The 19160-nt window shown below is 44.5% G+C and overlaps 1 protein-coding gene across 5 annotated transcripts in view; it reads right to left on the bottom strand.

Moving 5' to 3' along the window:
* ABCA1 (ATP binding cassette subfamily A member 1) overlaps nt 1-18367 on the bottom strand; it is a 126710-nt gene extending 108343 nt beyond the window's left edge. For 4 of the 5 annotated variants that reach the window (XR_012373529.1, XM_025888383.2, XM_025888382.2 and 1 more), the window contains exon 1: nt 18099-18342. The gene's annotated coding sequence lies outside the window, so the exon portion shown is untranslated. The other variant, XM_073876622.1, reaches the window with a different exon arrangement.
* Nucleotides 18368-19160: the final 793 nt, after the last annotated feature.

The raw sequence follows: 19160 nt of genomic DNA, 5'->3' as shown, positions 1-19160 counted from the left end.
AATGCAAGTTCGTAATCTAAAAAGGACAATTAACGTAGCAGAAAGAGCCCCAGTAGGAATTAGCCCCAGCTTCCCAACTATGTGCCCTGGGCCAAGCCTTTACATTCCAGCATCAATTTCCTCACCAAAAAAATTCAGATGACAACACCTACCTTGCATGATGTTCGGAGGACTAAATGAGAAAATATGTAAGTAAATTCCTGACACGGTACATGGCATACTGTAAATGCCAAAGAAATGAGTTCCCTTCCCCCACCTCTCTCTGTTCTATCAGTACCCTCTAACAGCGAAACGGTTACGTCCTGTCCAAACATTCATCTCTATTCCATTACTTCTAGCAAACCCATCATGGGTTTCTGGAAAGGTAGGAGGGGCCCAGTAGGAAAGAGAAAATCTAAATAGCCTAGTGTTAGAGAGCCCCATGGACAAACCAGAGCACAACCCCTCCCCCCACCCAATCTGAATCGAAAATCTTAAGAGGAAAAGAAGACACACCCCGACAGAGTGTGCGTGAGTTGCGAAAGGCCAGGAAGAGGTTTTTTTGGAGACTATTTTCCCGAAAGTAGAGTTTCTGGATCTCCAGACAAGGGTTCTGGGCCCGGGTAACGACCCGAAGGTTGTTCGGAAGAAGTAGCCCAGCGCAGCACTGCTCTGGCTTTGCTGGGTACAAGCAGGCAGGCTTCTTTCCCCAAATCCCCCACGCGCCTTGGCATGGCCCTGGCCTCCCGCATAACTCCCTCCTCCCACTTTAGAACACAGCGATCGTTGCTGGAGCAATTCTGTCCACAAAGGAGGGTTTGGCAATGCCCAAACCCCTCTGCTCAGGTAACTGAAGCCAAAGGGACATTTCTACATCAGTTTTCCAAGGAAGTGAACAAATAAACCAAAACCAAAAAGAATGCAGTACTATGTACCAGATTTCTCAATGTCTCAAAGTCAGTCCCACACTTGCTCCTGCCCGTGTGCACATTTCCAGCTACTGGCTGGAAAGGGTCCTACTTCACAATTGCCACCAGTCCACAGGCCGCTCTCATCCCGCTCCGGGTGACCAGAGTAGCCCATTCACTGCTCTGCCCGCCTCCAGTCTTGTCCCCGGCCCATCCATTTACCACAAAGCAGCTGCAGTTCTTCAATTGAACTGTAAATCCACATATGCTCTTCCCCCGCTTAGAACCCTTGGCCGGCTCCCCACCCCCCTGAGGGTGCGGTCCGATCTGTGTCTTGGTTTAGCCAGTCTCCCTGGTGACTCCTACTTCTCTCACGCTGCTCCCACCCTCTGAACCGTGCTCTGAAGGAACTACTTACGGCTTCTGAATGGGCCACACTCTCTCCTACCACTGGGGCTCCTTGGTGTGCTCCCCTGTCCTGGAAACCCCTTCCCCCAGCACTGTCAACCTGGCTAACTTTTCCTCAATCTTACGTCTCCATTTAGCTGCCTCTTGCCTGGGATCCCACCCTGATGACCTCCCCTGCACTGACACCTGGGTTAGGAGCCCCTCCTGGGTGCTCCCAGGGCTGCCTCTGTTTTCCCTTGAAGCATTTCTCTCACATTCTGAGTTTGCAGGCACCATTCCTGTTTTCTTCATCCCTGTTTTCCTAGTACCTGGCATGTGGTAAGCCGTCAGGGAATGCTTGCTTAATTAATTAAGAGATGGACAAGAGAAATAGGGTTTCAGAATGTCAGGGTGGTGGCATTCCTGGGCCTGCGGTAACTGATTTCTCAAGCTTGACTAACTGATTCCAGCAAATTGTCCCCAGAGAGGGAGCTCTAGGTTCAGCGGGCTTCTACCGAACACTGCCCGGCCACAAAGGGCTGTTGAGCTTTCCCAGGTGACTCCTGGGGCATTCGGGAAAATGTAATTAAATCGAGGTCTACTTCCCACAAACACCAGGTTTAGCTAAGGCCCAAGCAAGCCATCCCAAGGCCAGCAGAGCCATGAAATCTGCCTTCTGCCAATCTCCATGCTCAAGTCCTAGGTGCTCTCCCTCTCTGGCTCTCGTCATCAGTCACTCAGGTGGACCATCCTTTGACAAAACATAACATAGTTTCTACACCCTCACCTTCTTTTGTACAGTATGGACCTAGAGGAAGTGATTTTTCAAATCTTCTGTTTGTTTTTAAGATGGCTCCATGCCCAGTGTGGAGCCCAGTGTGGGGCTTGAACTCATGACCTAAGCTGAGATCAAGAGCTGGACACTTAACTGACTGAGCAACCCAGGTGATCCATGACTTTTCAAATCTTTAACCAATTTTTTAAAGAAATTTTCACTTCAAATGCCACTGATACTATAAAATTATTAGTAGCTAGAGAATATAACAGACTGCTAAAACATAACCTTCTCAAATAAGCAAACATGCTCAACATCATTAGTTGCAGAGACATGCAAATTAAGACCACAATGAAATACTTCTACACATCTGCTGGAAGTATTAAGATTTTTAAAATTTTAAAGTGCTAGCAAGTATGTGAAGCAACTGGAACTCTTATATACTGCTAATGGGAATGTAAAATGGAACAGATACTTTGTAAAATAGTTTGGCAATTTCTTGTAAAGTTACACACGGGCTTATGATACAGCCCAGCCACCTCATGCTAGGTATTTACTCAAAAGATAGGAGGGACTATCTTCACACAAAGACTTGTGTGTGAATGTTTATAGAAGTCTTATGGAATAGCCAAAACTGAAAATAACCCAAATGTCCATCAACTAAGGGATAAATTAAAATGGAATACCCCTCAGCAATAAACAAAGAACAAACTACTGATAGGTACAATAGCATGGATGAATCTCAAAAGCCTTGTGCTAAGGGAAATACATAAGACACAAGCGACTGCCTACCACAGGACTCCCATCTACATGACATTCTGAAAAGGTAAAGCAATGAGGACAGATCCCTGGTAGTGGGTGGAGGTGAAAATAGATTGCAAAAGGAGCACTGAGTGATGGAAATATTCTGTATCATGACTGTGGTAGTTGTTATACAACTATAGACATTTATCAAAACTCATCAAACTGTACACTTTAAAAGGGTTAATTTAATTCTATGTAAATTCTACATCAATAACCTGACCCCCTCCCCCCAAAAATCACTTGCCTTCCATTATAATAGTTAATCTACTCCACAAGTCCAGTCACGCCTGGGAGGACCTGAGAATTGTATAGTATAAAGTCTTATTATTGTGTGATTCACTAGCAAGGTGAACAGTGGATAAAATATTCACTGCATATTCATTCCACAAACAAGGAAGCCTTCACTCTGCGAGGGTCCCATTAGCACAATAAATATTTATTAAGTGCCTAATATGTGCCAGGTGCTGTTCTAGACACTGGAGATTCTGCAGTGAACAAAAGAGGCAAAGTTCTTGCTCTTGTGGAACTTCTAGGTGGAAGACAAATCGCAGTGGGTTGTTAAGGCAGTGGGCAGTAGGAGTAATGAAGAAAAATAAAGCAGAGTCAGGGGAGAGTATGGGGGAGAGGGTTAAGTCCTTTCTGAGGACGTGCCTTTAGGACAGTGAAATGACACTGGGCTCTGCTGCTGGCAAAAGGGTCACCAGATGACAGCTGCGATCGTGAATACTTTCAACTTTTCCCCAAACCAAAACCCAGAATGTCAGACAGACTCAGTGGCGCTGACAAAAGAAAAAACAAAACTATAATTACAGGTTTACAGGAAGCTTGGTGTGAAGAGGAAAGTATAGGACCCCAGTCAGCACCTACCCCACTGGTCTCCCACCCACCCCCTTCCTCACCAAAACGTGTGGCTCTTTTGAACGTCACGTGTAGGTTTCAAAAAGCAATGGGACATATAAAGTAGAAACAAGGGGAGAGAAAGAGGAAGTCCTGCTAAAAAGACAAAATAGGAGGGTTTTTTTCCCCACTTGGCAAAGCCAAAAGAAAAACAGGACCTACCTCCCGTGACTGCCTTCTACCGTTCTCAAGCGTTAAATCTGTCTACGGAAACGTAACGGGGGGGGGGCGTGGGGGACGAAAAATGCACATGTTTGCACCGCTGCCAGGAACTCCTCCTAGTCTCAGCAGTTACCAAAGGGTTGGTTGGTCATTTCCCTTCCAGCAAGAACACTGGAAGCACGTGAAGCTGGGCCTTGCAGCTATAGAGCTGAGCTTCCATCTAAGGTGGGGAAGCGGGGCGCAGCGGGGGTGGGGGGGTAGGGAGACACGACCCCTCAGCCAAGGCATGTGCCAGAGGAGGACCATCCTCAGGCAGGGACCACACCCTCACCACTTCCCACTGGGGCAGAGAAGTTGGCCCCTCTAGGCAGAAGAGAACAAGCCCTCACAAGGCCCTACTCCCGCCGATGGTCTCATGAGGAGGTAAGAGTTCAATGTGGTTTTGGAGACCCGTTCCCGCCACACCCCTGCCCCAACCTTACAGAGAAGGTGAAGCCTCCAAAAAGCAAATGACTTGCCCAGCCTCAACCCGGAGAGTTAGAGCTGCCCCCACATTTCTCAAGAACTAACTTTTTTCCAACAGCTGTTATATGCTCTTTCCCACTATCATATTTCTCCCATGGTTCTGTTTATTCTCCAGAACACATTTTTCTTGCATGTTCTACCCAAATAGTTCCTATACCCAGAATATGCAGTCAGCAACTAGTTTTCATTTTTCCAAAACAGTGGTCTTCTCACCATTAGCTCTCTAAATTTTAAAGAAATAAATAAATAAATAAAGTGTATGTTTCACTTCACTGACAAATGTCTACATAGTTACTAGGAGTGACAGACATTGAAATTTGTGACAACAGTTGAGCATCTCTCCTGCTGAAAAGTTATCTAGATGTCTTATGTCAATAAACAGCCAGCCAGTAACCTACAAAGCAGCAGGTAGATTTCAGGCAGGATTTAACCATATCACATCCGAATTGAAAATGAGTTGGCACTAAAGCTTAACTGATTGCCTATTCATGAGATGTTGATACAAGAGCAAGAACCACAGATGTTGATGCTCCCTCATGTCCAGAGAGATGTGGAGGGTCCTGTAAAATTAGGATAGGAAACCCGTAAGCCGAGCAGAGCATGCTTGCTTCGGAAAAGGTCTTTTCTTTAATTGCATCTCTCTGAGCATATGGCTCTGGATCAGTAGCTACATTCAGGGAAAAGGCTAATGAGATTACTGACAGTCAGAAAACCGGGCTGCCACAGGCTCACTGCACCCATGACTGAAGACAGGACGGAGCTGCTGCGGTAGGAGGAGGGGGTATGGACTGTGACTTCTCCCCTGCTGACCCTGGGGAGCTTTAGTAAGCCTGAAGTGCATTTGACTACCTCAGTTTAACTTCTCTGGTCTCCAGATGCCACCGAGCTCTCTACCCATAGAGCCATCCTGGCTAACCCCCTAATTCCACCCCTCGTACTTCCCAACCATCCTGTGGACCCACAAATTTAGTAAAACTGCCCTTAATTGTCATTAGGACTTTAGAAGCCTGCAGAAAGGCCACATGTGGGTACTCAGCCACCCCTGAGGGTGTGTTCCTACTTAAACCATAACATGTTAATACTCAAATTTGAGGAGAAAACAAGATGTAAAAAATCCTCCAAGGTAAATAGTCAAGGATAAAAGGAAGCCAGTCTACCATCCTGGAAGATTTTGATCATTCTAGAACAGGCTCTGCTATCACAATACCCATTTTTAAAATAGAGATCCAATGAATTTTATCAATTCTAACAATCTGCGGCTCCGGGAGACCTTTTTTAAAAGTACCAAATGCATCACACTTGATTATTACTAACAGTTAGTTTACAGAGGAATACATATTCAATTTCCTGGACAAAAGTATCTGCTAATAGCTAATTTCAAAATGAAGGCTATGAAACGAACACATAAATGAATACATAAAAACTTCGAAAGAGATCCACGAATGCTATCAAATCCATAACTAGCCTTGGAGAAGCATTATTCCTCCTGTTGTCAACGATTCTATTTTAAAGGAGACTCACAAGGTTTAAATCTATTTCTATCATGTCACTGATATTTGGACAACCGAAGATCCTAGTTATCACTCTCGACATGGCGGTTGCTACTAGCTAAAACAGTCTCAGGACTTCTAAAACTGTCAAGAGCCACCGTTACTAAAAGCAAATCCATCCTGTACCCAAGTTCTTGTTTCATTGTTGTAGAAGTATGGAGAAATTCTAACAAAATGTTAGAGAGAGCCCTTCTCCCCCTGCTGATTTCCATTAAACAAACACAGGGCAACCTTCAAAGGAAGACTTTAGTAAACAATACAACTATTTGCTTTCTCTCTGGTTGGGGGAGGGGGGGTGGTACCCAGGACATAGGAAAAAAAGAACCTTTCCGGTTGAAAAGAAATCAACCTGTCAACATTACAGATCACAGAAAAACACGTTCTTCAACCACCATCATAATGCCAAAATAAGAAGGGCCTGCAGAGAAGGAACTACTGAAGTCATAAACACCCTGAGCTGTAGAAACACAAGCAAGCAAGTCTCCATGAGCAATCAATCCTTTATTTGCAGAAAATCTTGACTACCGTGTTCCCTCCCTATCGTTGTTGCAGGAGGGTTTTCCAAGAGAATTTTAGGATATAAGGCTTAGTGACTATATCAGCAAAAACCATTTTGTTTGGCTTACATCTCTGAAGGGTCAACATCTTCAGATGTCCAAGCTTCTCCTAGCCTAAAGGGTTTATTTTTATAAAACTGCTCAAAGGACTTGCGGGCAGAAAAACCCAAATCCTTTCACTGGCTTCCCCGTCCTTTGGGCCTATGCTACTTTACAGCAAACTCCCCCCACCATCCTTAACTCTTATTTTCTTGAATTAACTGGCCTAAGAGAAAGAAGGGAGGTTTCAGAGTCAGAGAAAACTGCGTTGGAACCCTGACTACTACTTATCAGTGCTGGGACCCTATAGGGACTCGGAGCGCCTGTACCCTCTCCATAAGAAAGAACTAATAATGTATACAAAACATTAAGTCAGTTCCTGGAACAAAGTGTCCAGTAAATGGTAGCTATTATAATGATTAGTGCTGATGACTTCACAGGGTGAAGCATTCATCAAGGGTGGGGCACACAAGGTGGGCAGTTTATTAAAGGAATCTCTCTTCTCTCTTCTTTGTTCACAGAAGGTACTATTTCCCCTTCCAGAACGAACTGAAGCTCTCCCCAGTGCCCAGCTCAGGGGAAGACGTGAGGTGGGGGGGTGACCCTGAAACCCTGGTGCTGCTTCTGGCATTCTGTTACCATAAAACCCCCTTGTGGGGGCCCCCACCACTCAATTATACTATTCTCTCCGCACTCTTGGCAATCGGCTCCTGTTCTTCATGCAAGCACTCTGCTGCCTTCTTCCAAGTCCTCAGCGCCTGGCTCAGTTTCCCTCTCCACCCCACCTCCTCCAGCCTCTATGTCAACAACCCTATTTGCTACCTAGGCCTTATACTTCCTCCATCTTTTCAGCTCTCCCTACAATCTTCTCCAGGGTACTGACGTATCAGGTGGTCCCTGCTAAATTGTAAGCCATGTGTGGCAAGCTACTATGTCTCACCATCTTGTTCTTTGCCATACTGAGCCAGGTACCCAGGACGACTCCAGGCTCTGTAAACATTTGTGGAATGAGGGCTTCTGAAATGGGAATGGGAGAAAAGAATTAAAGCAGGTTCACTACACTAACAAATCAGAAATTTCATTGAAAGTAAAGGTTCAGTTAGCCCAAAAGCATGACAAAATTTCCAGCTGTGCTCAGAGAAACTCAAGTTCAAGCAGGAACGTGTTTAATTTGGTTGTCCTCAAAGCTGCTCTTATTTGTCGGGAAGGACATTCATTTGCATTGAGTTCATGTGAGCAAAGGAGAATCCGTAACTTGCCACACATAGGCTCTACAGCCCCTGTAAGCATGCCAGCTCCAAGAACACCTCCCCTGGGGGCTCAACCCTCAATATAAGACTGTCAGCACAGGTCAGGGCTCTTGAACTCTACACCCATAAGCTCAAGTCAAAATCGTGCTCAGTGAAGCACAGCAACACCCAGATACAATTTTTCCACCTCAATACTTTATTCCCTTTACTTTTGCCAAAACGAGTTATCTCATCTCCAGGCTCTTGTCCAGTTCTAGCTCACTAAGTATGCGACCAAACCCAGCACTCTCGTCCACAACACCTTCTTTCACCAGCCAGCTCTTTGAGGCAGTGCAGGCTTGTGTCTCGTGTCTGAGATGCTTGTTTCTGCAGCCCAGCAAGGACCAGGTCACTAGGTAAGTGAGAAGTCAGTCTGCGTTCTAGGCCAGACCCAGAGGTACAGGGTCTAAGCCCTGCCCTCCCAATTTTACGACTGAACTCCTTCTCTAGAGTAACCCAAACAAACCACGGTGCTGGCTGCTTGGCTAAATTAAAAGAAGAAAGAGGAATAAGATCACAAGTTTAAAGCTACATGCTTGTGATTCTGGAAAACAAAAACTGAAGGATGTTAGCCTTTTTTTTTTTTAAATACTGGCAACACGAACTCCATTACTTGAGGTTTGGGAGGCTCTTCTCGGAGGAAACAGATTTGTATTATTCCAATATTATTACAATTTTGAGTATTCCTTCTAGAAAGCACTGTAAATCAAACATTTTACGTGCCAGAGTAAAAAAAAAAAGTGCTCAAGGAGAAAACAACACTAAACTATTGGGTGGAACTCCTGCTAGCCTACTTTTTTCAACAGTGGTTTTAGAGTGGCATTTAAATATCTGCACAATCCCATCTCGCAGGCAGCCATGGGCTAAGTATCTACTTCAGGTGAGCAACCGCGTCCCCAAATGGGGTTCCGCCTAAAGGACAGAGTGCCTGGTGGGTCCCTGCAGCCCCCAGGCACACCAGCACTCCCCTTATAGGAGGCCCTTCGAACCCGTCAGACAACCCTCCATTTGCTCAGCGGAGGAGGAGAAAGCCACGCTGTGATCCTGTGAAATGTGACTGGGATTGAAAACTGGAAAATGGCACTAATTCCACTAAATTTGCAAATCCTGCAACAGGACTGACAACTGAATAAACACAACTTGACCAAAGGCTTTCTTTCTCTTGAACTCAAGGTCCTTATTCAATGAACGCAATCATTAAAGTTAAAAAACACATACAAACACACACACACACACACCACTCTGCCTTGAATCACAATTAATCTTAACTGGCCAAAATTAGCACAGGGTTTTGTACTTTTGCATAAAGGAAACAGATCCCAGCAAAAACTCAACCTTCAGCACTGCTGTGGGGATTTCCTTCCGATTCAAACTTACAACCAAGGACCAATTTTTATTGGAGAGAGAGAGAAAAAAAAATACAGTTGAAAAACCCCTTAAGATTCAAATTGGATCAACAGACTGTAAGTAAATGAGGCCAGTCCAATTTTCAAGGATTCAGTGTCCATTTTAAGCTGAAAAGGACACACTTTTATAGACACAATTTCTTTTTTCTCTCCTGAAAGGACACTGTAAATATTACCCGAAATTCTGGTACAGTAGTAAGAACCCTGGATTAAAGACACATGGGGCCAAGTTTTTAATTTCCAGTTAATGACTGCTGGAGTGTGAATCTAGGCAAGTGTCACTCTACCACTCTGAGCCACAGAACAGAAAACAAGTCTTGATGATGAAGAGGCTGGAGTAGAAGACCTTTTTTTTTTTTTTTAAATATTTTATTTATTTATTTGACAGAGAGAGAGAGGAAGAACAAGCAGGGGGAGCAGCAGAAGGAGAGGGAGAAGCAGACTCCCCGCTGAGCAGGGAGCCCAGTGCGGGTCTCAATCCCAGGACCCCGGGACCACGACCTGAGCCTAAGGTAGACACCTAACCAACTGAGCCACCCAAGTACCAAGAGTAGATCTTCTGAATCTAAAAAAAAAACTGCTTGGAGCTTGGGGATCAGACCTGAGTTTGAATCCCAGGCGTTGCCATTAACAAAATATGTGAACCATGAACAAGTTACTTAACAACTCTCTGTAACGGGTGCGCCATCTGAAAAATGGGGCAACCTCAACATTCCCCCAAATGTGAGAAGAGTGATACAATACGGATTTAAGAGCTACTCAAATCCCAGGGGCACCTGGGTGGCTCAATCGTTAAGCGTCTGCCTTCGGCTCAGGTCATGATCCCAGGGTCCTGGGATGGAGTCCCGCATCGGGCTCCCTGCTCGGCGGGGAGTCTGCTTCTCCCTCTGCCCCTCCCACTCCTCCCCATGAGCTCACTTTCTCTCGCTCTCTCAAATAAATAAATAAAATCTTTAAAAAAAAAAAAAAGCTACTCAAATTCCACTTAGAGGATTTTAGATGGACAGGCACAGTATTAAACTCTGACTCACACCATGAGAAAAATTTTTTTCTTTTTCCTTTCAGCACTTTTTTGGCCTTCACAAAAATTTTAATTACATTAAGGAGGATAAAGTTTGGGTTTGGCCTTCTCTTCAGCACCTCTTTAACACGGGCCAATTCCACTTTTTAACAAAGTAAGAACAAGTGTCACAGTCTACTAGCATGTTTTGAGAGGCAAGTTTATTTTATAGACAAGACTGTTGAGAAAAATAACTTGTTTTCATGCTATTTTGTGAATAACCTTTTATCTGAGGCAACTGTGATCAGTTTTCAATTTAGAGGACCCACACAAGGTTAACTTTTAAAAATCCACTGATGATTACAAAAATGTGAGTCAACTGAAATAACTTGAGTGGCTGACGTGCCACCTGCCAAAGATTCGGTGACAATGACAGGAGGTGACGTGACAGAAGGCCTAGCCCTCACCGTGCTCTCTTCTACCCACGGCGGGTGGGGAGAATCTCAGTCAGTGAGGAATAGAAGCAGAGGGCGCAGTGCAAACAAAAGCAACCACAGTGGATGAATGTGAGACTCCAGAACAGTGAGAAGCCAAAAACTAGCAGGAAGGGGTTCCTAGAGTCCAAGTCAGAGACAACGAGGAAAACCTGGAAAGAGAGATTCAGTTAACAAATAGTTATTAAGCCACACTAATCACTGGCAAAAAAAACCCAGTCAAGTTCAAGTATCCTCTTATAATGAAGGATGAAGCTGTCAAAATAGGTCAGAGTCTTGTTTCAAAGAGCCCTGAATGCCAAGCTAAAGATCATTATGGTGGCACATCCTCAAGGTCTTTTGACATTTGGTCAGCACCCTCATACTTTACATGGTATTTGAAAAAAGTATCTGCTGAAGAAATGAGTAACAGTTTCACGGTATTTTCTGTATATTAACACATTTCACTTCTTTAGAGTAACATATTTTGTATATTAACACATTTTTCTAATCGTTTATCTACCTCTTGCCCCCCTCTTCCAGTACTAGAGACCACACCTCACCCCAGTTAAGATAAACTGCCGCCTCCATCCCAAAGCCCTGTGTCTGGGAGTAGAGAAGGGAGCTCAGGTCAATATAAACTCCTTAGTCTGAGTCTTCACTTGCCTTCGGCCTTTGCAAGGAAAGCTATTGCTTTCCTCAGTGTTGTCTTTATGTCAAACTCGGATCATCTAAACCCCAGATGCAATCAATTTCAAACTGCCAGCCCCTTGGGGACTTGCTTCTTCAAGAAAACAAGCTTGGTTTGACCCTTGGCAAAAGCAATTATTCCCACCCTAGCATCCTACGGGAATTTTGCAAAGCAAGTGTAGAAAGGGATATGAAACCCACACAACTTCTCTGCAGTGTATTTCCTCCTCTCGCGCTCCCCCATCCTAAAACTTCTTGCTCCTTTTTCTCCCTCCTTCTTCCTGCTGGTCCCAATCTGTTGTGACCTCTGAAACAAATTCAGGACAATGCTTCAGAAAGCTCTGTGTCCTGCCCACCTACCCCCAGTGAGAGTCTTCTGCAGGATTTAGGAAAATCCTTACCAGGTCAGTCCAACTCTCATCCTCTGACGGGCACCGGCACTCCTTTCCACATAACGGCTTAACAGGACTATGGTGTGCGTATAAGAAGCAAAACCTATACCCATACCGGAGATGTCCAGGACAGGAGAGTCCAAATGAATATTTTATTTCAGAGAGATTCTCCAAATGGTGAAGTGGAGACGAGAACAATGTCTCACCAAATCATATTTGCTCTCTTGAAATGTATTGAGATGAACCCACTCCCCCTTCCTTTGAATTTCAGATGAGAACGCCTTTTTGGTTCTATGATTCACGTCTTCCTCCGTTAACACAGATAAATAGGCAATTTCCACAGCTTTCCTGCCTGTACTTTCCCCTCTTCCCATCACCTTTTCGGGCCACCTTCACTCTCATCAGGAATACTCATACGCATTCCCTGGGCGTGTTCTCTCTACCTCCTGAAATGCACATGATCTATTACACCAATGCTGAGGATGACCTGCAGGATGGATATCTAAGCAGCTCCAATCAAAGAATCATCCTTTTCCTAAATACAGACCTAGAGCTGGAGGGTGTAAATGCAAGAAGGGCTCATGTGCTTCCTCTGCTGTCATTTTATAAACCAAGAACCTAAATCTTGGAAAAGTAAAATGACTTGTCCAAGGTCACATGGCTCTTTAGTGGAATTCTGAAATCATCTGTAAAATATAATTATATGTAATTATACATAAAATTTGGAGTGTACATGACTATGTATATTTTTTCTGAAGAGAATCCATTGTTTTCATCATATGCTCAAAATCATTAAAAATCCTCTCCCAATAAATGATAACCACTGATTGGTTATATATGTAAAATTCTTTCTGGGAAATGTCCCACACTAAATACCAGTTATGATAAAACATCTGGACTTCAAGACTAGCCAGATAAAATGCTTTGGCTTCCAAATGCTTCTTGGAAGTTGGATTTGGCATAGAAAACGCTGCAGAGTTTTAAATAAATACACGCACATACACATACACAGAGAGAGAGAATGAATAAAAGAAAAGATCCTATGCATAAAAGGTTATTTTGTTTTTTAAAAAAAATATTTAAATTCTAGATTAGTGAATTATCTCGTTCTTATTTTAAAAAATTAATGTGTAAATCAAAGTACTTGAAAGTGAAATGTCACAGATGAATAGCATTTTCTCAAATCACAGCTGCCTCAAAAAAAGAGAAATGAAACTGAATGGAATCAGAATTGTTTGTTCTACAAAAAACTAAGCTGGTCTAAACTGACTATGTACTAAAATTGCTCAATCTCTATCATAAACCTAACCTTAACTACAGTTATTTCTCATATACTTCTATTTCTAATGCTTTTCTGTGATTATGTCATCATTCTAATTTGTCTTTTAGAATACAGCAAACAAACATTAGTTTCCCATTCTCTTTGTCTGCTTCATTCAAGTCAGCGTTTACTGAACCCCTTTCATATCAAGGGGGTTGAATTAAAGACTGGGGAGAATGAATCAAAGACCTTCTCAAGGAGAAACATACACTCAAGAGGAATACAAATAAATGTTAACTATAACAAAAGAATGCAATTAAACACATGGCATGAACACGGCGCTGACCCAACCTTATGGGAGTAAAAAAGAAGGAAATAGTTTTCACTCTGTGTTGGCAGGGAGGAGTGAATCCAGTTTATGAGAGGGATGGCATTCAAATCAGGTCTTAAAGTAAATTTTCAAAATGGAAAAAGACAGGACTTTCAAACTTTATTTTGTTCTAGGAACCACGTGTGATGCACCTGCAGTTAAATTAAAGCAAAATGCTCTTTGCTTTAATATAGTTTATCATCTCAACGGAATGCAAAGTAACTGAAAGCTCTATCTCAAAGTAATTTTACATACGAGATTTTCATTCTCTGGCCTCAAATACTTCTAAAATGTACCTCTCTAACAACATCTATGCTGGTTACCTATCCAGGGAACTACTTTTAGGTGAAAATAACCAAATGAAAAAGAGCATCACTCTTTGCCTTTTGCTACTATTTCTTTTGTCAAAACTTGGTATTTTGACAAAGTCCTTACCCGGATATTGGTAAATTCATGGAAACTAAACTGCCAGAGAGGCAACCTCAGCTTCACTAATTAACAAACTCCATGATCAGGCTCCATAACCTGTCTATACCTCAGTCTCCCCATCTGTAAAATGAATAATAGTACCTACCCTCACTTGATTCTCATGACAATGAACTGAATCATCATGTAAAATGCTTAAAACAACATCCAGCACCCAGTAAATCAACAATAAATGAAACTGTTTCTAACCAAGCAGAAATGTTTCCTAAGAGCTGATTTCTAATTTGCTATGACAATTTAATTCACTTTTATAACGCAGACTTTGAAACTGTATTTACTTTCAAAGGAAGATGCCTTAAGAAATGGCTAAATTTGATTCCTAGACAGTAATGGCAGTTAACAGAGAAATAGCTTATTTCAAAAGGTCCACAACATAATTAAGGATAGAACAAGCAGAAACTGTATTGTACTATAACCAATAGAGGAAAAAAAAAAATTCACCCAAGTTAGGATTGACAGCTAAACTAATAGTTCTCCTTCCTTTGTCTTTTGTTCCTTAGACTTTTACAGCCAAATATTCTGCCATTCCATTTTATATGTATTACACAGGAAAACATTTTGACAGCATAGACCTGCTCACAAATATCTGACTGCAACAATAGTAAAATTTTTGTTTTAAACCAAGAAAAGAATTCAAGTTGAGTAAATTTTATTGTCTGTTCTTTCCATAGTGTTGCAATCCCCTATGCAACCTATGTCCCTAGCTGAAGAGAATTTGGTTGGCCCACTCCCAGCAACAAGGGAAATATGATACAGGCTGTAGAGTCTGATAAGGTCTCTAGCAGATGACTGTACCATAAACATAACAAGCATCCTCAAAAGTCCTCTGCTTACAGCAGCTAAAATTGTTACCACCTCAAAGTTTAGTACGGGCATTAAAGTACTCTGGGGCTCACTGGCTGGGTTCAAATCTTAGTTTTGCCAACTTGCAAGATGTGTGACCAGGGACAAAGTTAGTTAACCTCTCAGTTTCTTCATTTGTAAAATAGGAATAATAAACGGGATTGTTGCAGAGATTAAATTGTTAGTATTTGAAAAGCATTTGGACTAGTGCTTGGCACAGTGTTATATAGTGTCTATTAAACATAGCAATTACTTTGGCACTTATGATTATTTCCACATGCAGATATGAAGAGGGTCTCAGGTTTTTATGTAGGCCCTCTCCCAGAACAGTTAAATAAAACAAATTTTCACAAAGGTCATTTAAAATATGATGCTGGGGGGTAACCGGGAGGCTCAGTCCTTAAGTATCTGCCTTTGGCTCAGGTCATGATCTCAGGGTCCTGGGATCAAGCCCATATCAGCTCCCTGCTCAGCAGGAAGTCTGCTTCTCCCTCTCCTACTCCCCCTGCTTGTTTCCCTCTCTTGCTGTGTCTCTGTCAAATAAATAAATAATCTTTTTAAAAAAATAAAATAAAATGTGATGCTGGAATAACAGCCATAAAGCACATTTTACTTGCATTATTTAATATCCTGACAGTAAATAAAAATGTATTTGGATTTAAGAGTATTTAAGAAATACAAAACCACATGTCTACCGGTAATTCCTAGATATCCAAAACGTTCATAATTAAAGAGTCTAAGGTAATGCCCACTTAATTACTTTATGAGCTCAAAACTGAAATAGCAAAAATATTAACAATTCTCAATCGCCACAAAGCTAGCATAAATCACTTGGTTTATGGGAGGACAGATCCCTAAAAACATTGTTTTGATGGAAATATTCCAACTTCTCTCCATATAAGGTAAATACTATAGAAGGTAATAAAAAGCTGTGTTGCCGAATTTCATTCATTTTTAATAATGTAAGCATTGAGACCTCCTAGAGCAGAGGTAGAAAACAACCAAGCCCTAATCACCCTTTTTCAATCCTAGACTTACCATTGTCTCACAGGAACTGTAAATATGCCCTAAGTCAAGAATGTGTCCATTATAGGCCTCCATTTAGATGTAAATTGAAATATTTAGGAGTTGGGATTTCAAATGCTCATGAGGACAGGAGACACACATATCACAGGTGGTCCCTTCAAAATCAGGTATGTCATTCTGGAACATGAGACTTGTTCTTGCAAGGGAATTACTCTGACGGGAACAGCAATTCTTGTCCCTTAAATGGACTGTGATCATCATTAAGCCTGATCACTCTGATTCTACTGCTGTTTTTGTTTTTTTTCCCAAGTAGATACCAATTTGCTCTGCGTATCCAATATTTTTTTAATTTCTATCATGAATTATTTGCTTTACAGGAGCACCTGGGGAACAGGCTGACAACGGAAACTTTGTACTTGAGAATTATTACACTATCTGAACAGGTTCTGTTTCAGAACATTCTCCATGCTTTCACACTTTCTTTGATTTGGGAAAAGTGTCTCAAGGGAATGATCCAAACAGAAAGCCTCCATTATTTTTGTGGTAGATATGAGGGAAAATGGGCTGAAATAAAAGGGGAGATGAAAAATAAGCACTTTATTAGTTAGGATTTAAGTTCTGTCTGAAAAGATCAAAACTTAGGTTTGGGTACCAAACTATTGTTAAAAGAACCAGTAAAACTGCTTTTGAACTTGGAAAATTTTGTAAGATGTTGGGGGGGGCAGATGGGTCCTTAAAAAGTGACTTGCTGATTTTCATCACCAAAGAAATGTTTTATAATATCAAATTTGTCCTCTTTTACATGAATGTATATACCACTCACTCATTTTGTGAGGCGTCACTGAATAATAGTTTTGGGTTTTAAAAGCTGATGCTATCAATGCTGCAAAAGATAAGGGCCAATTACTTCCAGTGCCAGACGCTTCTCTCTCTCCATCTCTCCCTCCCTCCCTCCCTCTCTCCATCTCTCTCTCCCTCCCTCTCTCTCTCTCACTCTCTCTCACACACACACATCTTGTTTATTTCCTTCTATAAGATAAGTGCTGAAAAACAGACACCTACACACAACCATGGCACTGGCCCACACCAAGAACCTTCTCATGTTAACAAGGGTCTGGGAATCGGGAACCGTTCTCATAAACAACAACCAGACAGCCTTTTCGCCTGATCCTCCGGGCCTCCCGGTCTCCAACGACCCGTCTTCACCGGATCTTAGTCGGAACCCGCAAGCGACAGCCCCTCGGGGAGCCCGGGACGCCCTCCGGCCAGAGGGTCGATTCCCAGGCCGTTCGGCCAGGAGGCGCTGCGGGCCAGTCCCCCGGGGCCACCCGCAGCCCCAGCCCAGCCCTCCCTCCCCCCACCACCCGGCCCAGCCCCGCGGCGGAGCTTCGAGTTCTGCGCCGCCCGCCGGGGTTACTCCCGGTCATTCCCCGGCACCAGCTCGCCCCAGCTTCCCCATCCGTGCCCAGCCTGAGGCCGCCCCAGGAGACTAAGCAGCAAAGGGCAGGAAGGATGGGGGGTGGGGGAAAGGGCACCTCAGCTCGAGGTTTCCGCAGGCTCTTCTTCTAAGTCTTTTGTTTTTAAAAGGAAGAAAACGCGTCCCCCCGCTTAGCCAGGACACCAGCTGGGTGAGCGCACGGAGACCAGAGGCATGACCCCCAAGTCAAACAAAGCCCCCGAGGCTTCAAGTGATCAATAGCGCTACAGACCCCGTTTGGGCCACCACCCAGTCGAGTTCTCGGGGAACAAGAACGCGCCACTCCAGTCCGGGGGCGCACGGGGCCGATCCCCAGGTCAGAGCCCTACTCAGACCAGCTCCTTAAAGAATGGATTGGGGACTCAGTGCTGGCATTTGTCCCAGTGGGCGCCGGCCGACCCGTAGCCGGAGGGGTTTCCAGCCGGCTAGGGTTCTTCCAAACAAAGGGAAGCGCTCGGAGCTGTTACTGCCACTCTCCGCCCACCCCCCCCCCCCCGGCATCAGCGCCCCCAGTAAGACCAGAACCCCCCCCATCGCACTGCGCCCGCGGTACGGCGCCCGGGTCTCGACGCCCAGAGATGCTTCCCGGCTCCACCGCCGGGCGAGCCCCGAGCGCAGCAGCGCCAGCGTCTTTGGGTCGCTAGAGCTCGTCCTAGGACGTCCTCTCCATTTACACCGCCCCCGCCCCATTTGCGCTGCAAGAGGTGGGGGTCCGGACTAGTCCCCGAAAGCCAGCGCTGTCCAGAGTCTCCTCCGCCCCGAAACAAAACAATAACGCCCAAGCCCCTGGAGAACCTCTTACCTGTTTTCCACTTTGGTGTTTGCGTCTTTTCCCCCCACCCCTTGAAAAACCCTTCGGGAGAAGGGGAAAAGGGAAAAAAAAAAATTTTTTTTTAAAGGAAAAAAGAGGAGCAAAGTGGCCCCGAGAAATTGGCTCTGGCTGCGCCGGTCCGGCGGCGCCCCCTGCCCTGCCCTGCCCACCTGCGCCCGAGGAGAGAGGTGTCGGCTGGGCTCAGCGGGTCCCTGCCCCACTCACTCTCCCTCAGAATTACCGGGGTTTTGCCGCGACTAGTTCCTTTTATAGATTCGGCTGCGCTGAGAGCCAGGGTTACTATCGGTCAAAGCCTGTTCTCTCCCTCCTTCCCCGCCCCCTTCCCCGGCCTCTGTTTATGTAGTTCAGTCACTCTGCAGAAAGCACGTGGAGCCGCGCCCCGCCCCTTAAACGGGCGACGTCCCGCGGCTCCCGGCAGGGCTGGGGGCGGAGGGCTGGAGGGGAGGGGGTGCTGCTGGCCTCGCGGGTCCAGGGTGGGTGTCCCCCGCCCTGCCCGAGCCTGCCCGCCCAGGAGGAGCGGGAAACCTGGGTCTTGGGGCTGAGCCCGAGACTGTCTCCTCCAGGTTCCCTTCGGCCAACAGCACTAGTGGAAATCGCTTCCTCTAAACTCCTGCTTTCAGCAATTTTTTTTTCCTTTGTTACTTTACCCAGTCGGAGGGATTGGGCCCGAAACCCTTCAGGACACCAACCCTTTAGCCTTTCCTTTCAAACGCCCAGGGTGTGGGGAGGACGGACAGTCCTCTGGATAATTAGCAGTTTTTGTTTTCCACCACAAACCCTGACTTTGGTATTCAATAGGTGACTTATTTATTGCCTTTGGGATTCCCAGCCTGGGCCTCCCAGGTCCCTGGGAAGGCTAATGAAAAGCCTCTTGCTCCTTCTCTTTGCAAACTGGGGGGAAGTGGGCAGCAGCAAAAAAAAAAAAGGAATATGAACCAGTCCCCTTTATGTTTTCATTATATTGGTCAGAGTCCCAGTGATAAATACACAGAGCTTGTGTTTTGGCTTATATAGATTTGCAAAGTGCAGCTA

The sequence above is a fragment of the Callorhinus ursinus genome, unplaced genomic scaffold, assembly GCF_003265705.2.
Source record: "Callorhinus ursinus isolate GAN/ISIS: 27379988/994484 unplaced genomic scaffold, GSC_fseal_2.0 scaffold24, whole genome shotgun sequence".
NCBI lineage: Eukaryota > Metazoa > Chordata > Mammalia > Carnivora > Otariidae > Callorhinus > Callorhinus ursinus.
The sequence above is the reverse complement of the archived record's forward strand: the minus strand, read 5'-3'. Positions and strand labels throughout refer to the sequence as shown.